Below are 9,167 nucleotides of genomic sequence, written 5' to 3'. Positions count from 1 at the left end.
GGTTGAAGTAAACGCCAAGCTGATGCAAAAGCAGGAAGCTTTTGGACCAGCACACTGCATTCTGGGTAAATATAACCACGACAAATGTGCTAAGCTAGCTCTAGCAGGAGAAATGGCTCCTTGTTTTTCACCAAGTACTGAAGCGAAATCCTACCACCAATAAAATCTGACTCCATGTTTGTTTACATTTTGTGAAGAAGGAAGTTGCGCTCAGCGTCTTCTTCAGAGATTTTCGTGTCGATTCCGTCAGTGGTTCTTTGTTTCTATTTTGGTCCCCCATTGAACCGACTCCGGTGACTAAACACCGTTAAATCGTCAGAGTGAAGTCATGCCTCTGTCTGCCTTTGTAAATTTTCATCAATGGGGTGAATCAAAGTGCGAGTGAGCAAGGAAATGACGCAGTTGGCTTCATCATGGAGTGACTGCCGCCATCACTGAGGGTGAGGTCATTTCCATTGTTTCTTCTGCCTCTGCAACGTGACGTTCTGTTTGTGTTACGGGTGTATGGAGAGTTTTATGGCGTTACATAATGCAGATTTTTAGGACGCCATTGAAATCAGGAATTCCTCCTTCAGTGGTGATAACGCACGCTCACATTCACTCACAGTGACCTCAGCTTTACCTCTATTGAAGTGTTGATGACAGAAAAAATGACGGGAGGTTTATAAATACTGCATTACATAACAAAAAAACTCACAATAAAAGTTACAAGTCTGAATACGGGAAGGGAAAGTTATGTTTTAGAAAGAAAAAGTGAGAAAAATCACAGTTTTATTTATATTAAGGACATATTAAGTTCCCTTCAGTCAGCATTCTGCCTAAATATGCTTTTATAAAACTGTTTGCAGATTGTTTAAAGCAGTGTTGTACAAAGTGCGGGCCGTGGGCCATTTGCAGCCCGTGGATTGATTCTATGTAGCCCGCAGATGGAAATTATTTTTATTTAAAGCAAAATTATCACCAACCAATTAAAATCTTCCTTCAAGAGAAAATATTACATACAATACAAAGTATTTGTCTTTTAACAACCAGACTTTGTGCTTTCTCTTTGATTCCATAGTTAATAAGAACACATTTATCAACTGACTTTTACTTCTTAAAATCTTTGAATTAATCAAACTTGACTTAATATAATTAGGATTTTTTTAAGAAAGAGTTTCCCAAATCATTGCTGGGAATAATAACAAGCAAAATAATTTTCAAAATAAATGACCTTCTTTTAAGTTTTAGCTCAACGATGACATAAACTTTCCTTTTCTACAAAAAACTGGACTTTATTTGTTTAATTTAAAAGTTGGATGCTTAGTTTATTGTTGAGCAATAATAAAATACTATTTTTGTTTTGTGGTTTTAGTGCTTTTGAAAAATTTTTTTTTGGGCTTGACAAGTTTGGACACAAATGTTTTTAAAAAATGACCACATTGTTAATAAAATATATATATATTAATCTTCCTGGGGTCTAATTGATAGAATACAAAAATATTCCTACAAAATATTTTTAACATAATATGCACAAAATTGGCCAGACATTACATAAATTAATATAGGTGTAATAAAAAATATGCTCTTTTTAAAAAGGAGTTTCCATTCAATTTTTTTTTGCCAGAGTCTCTGGCCAAAAAATGATGTGAAAAGATTATTATATTTAATTTTAAGTACTCATAATTATTAATATTTTAAAGTTAGTTAAATGAGTTCAATCAATACATTTTGTCACAACCGGCCCTTTAAGGACATTTATAATTATGGCCCAAAATGAAAATGAGTTTGACCTCCTTGCTGTAGACCACTGCTGTCCAAACTTTATAATAACTGGAAAATTTAAACTACAGGCAGGACACATTTTCATTAAATTAAATTTAAAATCCAAAAAATTGTTTATTGTGAATTTTGTTTTTAGTTTTACCTGATAAGCAGTAAACTATATTTTTTAAAGAAGATTTTTTTATTAAAAGGAAACAGACAATTTCCAAACTCTCTCTATTTTTTGACTTGTGATCAGGGGCCCAACAAAATCATCTTAAGGGCAATAAATGGCTCCTGGGCCACACTTTGGATACCCTTTCATTTAAATTACCAGTGTTTTTTTCCTTTTTAACTATTTTTTAATAATAAATGCAAATATCAGCTTAAATCTTTCTACAAAAAGATGTGCAGATGTTATAAAACAAAACATAAAACAGTCAAAATGTTTGTTTTTATTAACTTCAGGGATTTACCTTTATGGTTTGAGCCATTGCAGTGTTTTTAAACACTTCTCCGTGTTTGGGTGGATGGCCGCCGATCAGCAGCTCCGCCCCCAGCTCCTTCCCCGACTCGCCCAAAGCCGTTGCCCACTTTTCCCAGTGGTGCGCCGTTACCCCGGCAACCGGAAAGCCCTCTTCTGCCAGGGTCGCCGCTCCGCTCAAAACCTCCCGCAAGGACAGCTGGGGAAACAGGAAGAGGAAGCATTTTACAGGAAGCAGTGTGGAGCAGGAACACAAAGTGACTGTGGTAAACCTCTCTGCAGCGGCTGGCATCAGTAACAGACAGAGTTTTTATTTTATACCAGTTATATGTTGAAAACATCCATGTGTTTCACTGCATCAGTATTAAATTATTTGAATATAATCAGTTGTGTTTAATTTTAGATAAAGATGCACCTTAAATGAATTTTGCTTCTTTTTTGTGTGAAATAAACTGTCTTGGCCTGATGCAACCTTTTTATGAATGTACTCATAAATTCAAGGATCATCAAAAACTCTAAATTTAAACTTTATTTTTACTTCAATTCACAAACAAGATGGATTTTCTCCTCTATTTGTTTTTATGATCTGTTTGTGTGAAAATTGTCGTTTTTAAAGAGGTTATGTCCTTTAAATTCCTGCTAAATGGGGTTTTATTTACCAGATTATTGCAGAAAACATGACGACCAGAGAAGCAGACGAACCTTTTGGCTTCCAAACAACTGGACTGTGTCGCACCAGAGAGCAGGAGCTCCTGGGACAGTCACATTTAAAGCATCAAACACCGAAGGAGGAGCTTCTGCTGAGTAGCCGAGTCCTTCCAGAAAGTCCAGGGTCAAAGTTCGAGGTGAACGACCACTGAGGAGAAACATGAATGGAGCTTAGATAATTTCTCAACATCATCCGGGTGAGAATAAACCCGACAGAGGAGTCTCAACCTGCCATTAATCCCTCGGATTTCTCCAGTTTTCCCATCGTAGAACAAGCAGAAGGCATCGCCGCCGAGTCCAGTGCTGCACGGCTCCGTTACCGCCAGAGCCGCTGCCATGGCAACGGCCGCATCTGCAGCATTCCCGCCACGCTTCAGGACATCTGGATGCAAAAGCAGACCCAGGACAGTAAATGGTTTATGGCATTCCTGCAGCTCTTTGTCAAAACATACTCCTTAAATAATAGTAAATAATACCTTAATATTAATGAAAAGTACTAGTTCCATTACCACAACATGGGAAAAATGTCTTGTTAAGTGGAACTAGTAGTTTTTCACCAATATTACGGAATTATTTACTTAAAACAAGCTTCTATGTGTTGCTTAAAAGTTACATTTAAGTTAGTTTTGTCTTAATTCAAGTATACAGAGATGTTTGCACAAGAAACTAGACGATACATGACAGTTTATTACGAGACAGATAATCTGTGAGAAGCACCAAAAACAACCAATCAGAGCGGGGGGGCGGGTCTTAACATGTCATGTGCTGAATGTGCTAATGACGGAGAAACAGCAGCTAACAGGTGCTAGCAGGTGATTTAACCATCATCATGATGACCATGCTAACTAGCCTTAGCATTCATAACATGCTATGCTAGCTGCAATTTGGCAGAGATTGACAGCGCTAAGTCCCGCCTCTGTTTGGTTGTTTCTGGGAAACTCATTGTTTTCACTATTTATCTGTCTCATACCATACCGTCATGACATAGTGACAATTTATATATGTAAAAAAAAGTTTTTTAAAGTTACATACTGCAGCTTTAAAGTCATATAGATCCCTCTTTGAATTGGCAGCTGAGCTCCTACAGAACCGTCTAAAGTCCAGTTTTCAGCGGTTCGACCTACTTTAATCAGATCTCCCTGCCAACAGAAGCCAACTCTGAATACTGTAGTCCTCTTCATATGTTGCATGCATTTCAGATTTTATTAGTCACGATCAAATTAAAAACGCAGAACTGAAAAAATAAATAAACAAACCAGGTGTCGCCCACCGTCCCACTCACTCACCCAGACCCACGGCTGAGGCCAGCGGCTGACTGGACGCCACGCAGCCGTGCAAGCACAGCACGGGAGACCGGCGAGAGGAGAAAGGCAGGTCGGCTGTCATACCGCTGCAGCTTCCCGCAGAGACCGAGAAAACAGCGCGAAAATGCAGAAAAGAAGACAAACCGAAGCGGACTTTCAACTTCTGATCGATTATTCTGTAATTGATTGTGTTGGGCTGGAAGAAAAGAGGAGCGCAGAACTCATCAATTGCCTAATATCAAGTTCAATAAATTGACAAGTAACTCAAATCATTAAGACATATTTTTAAAATGTATATTAAATATTTAATATTATTATTTAATATTAATATTTTGGTCCGTCTGATAATATTAAATCATTGATGTTTTGATTAATTACTTGGTACTCAGTCTTTTTACCAATAGTTTTTTACTCCTTCTTCAGTAATTTCTTGGCTGCTTTTTATTTTACTTGAGTAGTTGAAGTAGTTCCTCTTAGTTGAGTATAATTTTTGTGTCGTCTGTCCACTTCTGATTAAATCAGAAATGCTGAAGATTATTTCCAAAAGGTACTTTTAATTTGCCAAACGAGCCTCATTAACACAAATTCAATTGACATTGTCAAATTTGGTTGTAAAACAAAAAAGAAATCAACAAAAAGTGCATAAAAGACTAAGTTTGCGAAATTATCTGAAAATCCAATATGGCTGCCTTTAATATTAGTTACAGCTGCAATAAAAACAGTTGATCTCTCTTTCTAATAAAACACAGCATATTATACAACTTCCTTTAATAAACATGTAGCTACAGTGTTTCAAAGACATTAGCTTGTGTTGCTTCTATTAGCCTGCTCAAATCCACAGGTTTTCTATATTTGGAATTGGAACAGAGATGAACTGAACTTGACGTCATATCCAGATCCATGTTCTAATATAAGATGTAAAAAGAATCAACAGCACTGGCACATGAATCACTGTCCAACGCTTCAGTTTTCAACATTTTGTCTGTCTTACACAGCAGTAAAATCCAGCTAAGCTAAAGTGCTGGAGGTTCTACGGTTGCTAGGTAACGGGGTTGGGCTTCTACGGTTGCTAGGTAACGTGGCTGGGCTTTGCTGGGGTCAGTAGGTGAGGTGCAGTGCCTGCTGATTTGTGACGCTGAATAAAAACCTTCTTATTCAGAAGGTTTTTGAATAAGATCATTTTCCAGACACCAACATTTTTTTTTATATATATATATAAAACTTATAGTTGTTTTCTTTTTTAAGCTACTTTTAGAAGCATGAAAACACAAAATGTGAATTTTATACAACAGTATCCCTTTAAATAACTGAATCTTTATGGTATTTGGTGCAAACTAAATCCAAATTGCAGTTATTCTTATTTACCTTCCTTTAATAATAAATACCAGAATTTCTTCTTCTACTACTAAAGGCAGCCAAAGTAGCGACTCTGGATACAGACTACAGTTTGAGAACAATGCATAGAAATAATTAACAAATTATTTTATAGCTTCTAAGCTCCCTTTTTTCTTCTCTTTTTGCAACAGTCAATAGGTAATGGATTAGTCTATAAAACTGTCAGTTATTTTCAGAAAAAGTTATTTCTGTGTTTTTATTTAGATTTTAAACACCTATATGTGTTTTTTTTTGGTTTAAAATGTGATATATTTTCAGTGAGAACCAAGTTTAAGATGTATAATCTTTTTAAAACAGAGTAAAAAGTAGATAGATAAAAACTTAAGGATGGGTAAATGTCAGCAGTTGCTCCTAAACTAGAACTAGTTTATAATTTAACTTAAAACAAAACTTTTTTCCAAATTTATGGCGGTGAAACTAGTATTTTCTCATAAATATTAATCAATCAAGTTTATTTTTATAGCACATTTCAGCAACACATCAGTCAAAGTGTTTTACCTCATAAAATACAAAAATAGAAAATAACAACTCGGGCGTGGGAGGAGTTTGGAGAGGCCATGGAGAAAGACTTCCGTACGGCTCCGAGGCGATTCTGGTCCGCCATCCGGCGTCTCAGGGGGGGGAAGCGGTGCAGCACCAACACTGTTTATAGTGGGGATGGTGTGCTGCTGACCTCTACTCGGGACGTTGTGGGCCGGTGGGCAGAGTACTTCGAAGACCTCCTCAATCCCACCAACATGCCTTCCACTGAGGAAGCGGAGCCTGGGGACTCTGGGTTGGGCTCTCCAATCTCTGGGGGCGAGGTCGCCGAGGTGGTTAAAAAGCTCCTCGGTGGCAGGGCCCCGGGGGTGGATGAGATCCGCCCGGAGTTCCTTAAGGCTCTGGATGTTGTAGGGTTGTGTTGGTTGACGCGACTCTGCAATGTCGCATGGACATCGGGGGCAGTTCCCCTGGATTGGCAGACTGGGGTGGTGGTCCCCCTGTTCAAAAAGGGGGACCGGAGGGTGTGCTCCAATTATAGAGGGGTCACACTCTTAAGCCTCCCTGGCAAGGTCTATTCAGGGGTCCTGGAGAGGAGGGTCCGTCGGATAGTCGAACCTCGGATTCAGGAAGAGCAGTGTGGTTTTCGTCCTGGTCGTGGAACGCTGGACCAGCTCTACACCCTCGGCAGGGTCCTGGAGGGTGCATGGGAGTTCGCCCAACCAGTCTACATGTGTTTTGTGGACTTGGAGAAGGCGTTCGACCGTGTCCCTCGGGGAGCCCTGTGGGGGGTTCTCCGGGAGTATGGGGTACCGGGCCCTTTGATACGGGCTGTCAGGTCCCTGTATGACCGGTGTCAGAGTCTGGTCCGCATTGCCGGCAGTAAGTCGGGCTCGTTTCCGGTGAGAGTTGGACTCCGCCAGGGCTGCCCTTTGTCACCGATTCTGTTCATCACTTTCATGGACAGAATTTCTAGGCGCAGCCAAGGTGTTGAGGGGATCCGATTTGGTGGCCTTAGGATCTCATCTCTGCTTTTTGCAGACGATGTGGTCCTACTGGCCTCATCAGGTCATGATCTGCAGCTCTCGCTGGAGCGGTTCGCAGCCGAGTGTGAAGCGGCCGGGATGGGGATCAGTGCCTCCAAATCCGAGGCCATGGTCTTGAGCCGGAAAAGGGTAGAGTGCCTTCTCCGGGTCAGGGGGGGTGTCCTGCCCCAAGTGGAGGAGTTTAAGTATCTCGGGATCTTGTTCACGAATGGGGGAAGAAGGGAGCGGGAGATCGACAGGCGGATTGGCGCAGCGTCTGCTGTCAAGCGGGCGCTGTACCGGTCCGTCGTGGTGAAGAGAGAGCTGAGCCAAAAAGCGAGGCTCTCGATTTACCGGTCGATCTACGTTCCCACCCTCATCTATGGTCATGAGCTTTGGGTCATGACCGAAAGAACGAGATCGCGGATACAAGCGGCCGAAATGGGTTTTCTCCGTAGGGTGGCTGGGCTCTCCCTTAGAGATAGGGTGAGAAGCTCAGTCATCCGGGAGGGACTCAGAGTAGAGCCGCTGCTCCTTCACATCGAGAGGAGCCAGTTGAGGTGGCTCGGGCATCTGGTCAGGATGCCTCCTGGACGCCTCCCTGGTGAGGTGTTCCGGGCACGTCCCACCGGGAGGAGGCCCCGGGGAAGACCCAGGACACGCTGGAGGGACTATGTCTCTCGGCTGGCCTGGGAACGCCTCGGGATTCCCCCGGAGGAGCTAGAAGAAGTGGCTGGGGAGAGGGAAGTCTGGACCTCCCTTCTGAAGCTGCTACCCCCGCGACCCGACCTCGGATAAGCGGAAGAAGATGGATGGATGGATGGATGGATGGATGGATGGATGGAAAATAACAAAACAGCATATAATCACTTACAGAGAAATCAGAACAAACATCAAGTACCATAATCAAAATCATCAATACATAAAAATGTTGGTCAATGTTTTATTAAAGAACTTATTCCAAAGTATTATATATTTAGAACAAGCATGTAAATCTTGCTGAAAAGTTATTTTTTAAGTTAGTTTTGCCTTATTTTCAGTGTAATAAGATATTTCCACTAGAAAATAGACCAAAAATTCTTGGTAAGATTTAGTTTTTTGTGCAGTGTTGGAGAAACACACTGTAAAACCCTAACACATAAAATTCAAACTCGTTACTATATATCAAATCAGATAATAATATTCCTTAATGTTGATAAATTGCTCACTTTAACATGAGGAGATAATCAACAGAACTGCTATGATTCATGTCGACAAGCCTACTGGTTAAAGCCGCTTTCCATGGATTACAAGGCAGGGCTCCGATTAAATACTTTCCTTCAAACCGTACTTTTATAGATTCATCACATTTTCGTTGGACATTCTTTATTGATCACGAGTCTTTCTTATGAGTCACTATCAACCGACTATCTGTCACTTCCTCCTCTGTCTCCGTGTAATCCAAACACCGGGTGAAACATTAACCACTCTGACCACTGCTGTGTCCGGGTGGACACACAGGTATGTATTCCTACATTAATAGCCCTCTGTGCGTTTTGAATGGATCCACCAGCTCTGTGCACTGCAAAAACACACAATTTTACCAAGTATTTGGTCTAGTTTACTGCAAATATCTCAATTCACTAGAAATAAGACAAAACTAACTTACAAGTAACTTTTCAGGAAGACAGGAGCTGGTTTAAAGTCAGTAATTCCTTAGTATTGCTGAAAAAATACTACTTCTACTTGCAGATTATTTCACTGAGAACACACTTTTATAAGTGAAATAATCTGCAAGTGTAACTAATAGTTTTTCATCAATATAAAGGAATTATTGACTTAAAACAAGATTGTATTTCTTGCTAAAAAGTTACTTGTAAGTTAGCTTTGTCTTTTTTTTTAAGTGTACCAAGATGTTGCACTAAAAACTAGACCAAAAATAGTTGGCAAGATTTTTCGTTTTTGCAGTGTAGAAATATATGAAACACAATGACGACCTTATACACTGCAAAAACACAAAATCTTGCAAAATATTTTGGACTATTTTCT

The sequence above is a fragment of the Xiphophorus hellerii genome, chromosome 9 (genome assembly GCF_003331165.1).
Source record: "Xiphophorus hellerii strain 12219 chromosome 9, Xiphophorus_hellerii-4.1, whole genome shotgun sequence".
NCBI classification, from domain to species: domain Eukaryota; kingdom Metazoa; phylum Chordata; class Actinopteri; order Cyprinodontiformes; family Poeciliidae; genus Xiphophorus; species Xiphophorus hellerii.
Note: the sequence above shows the minus strand (reverse complement) of the source record.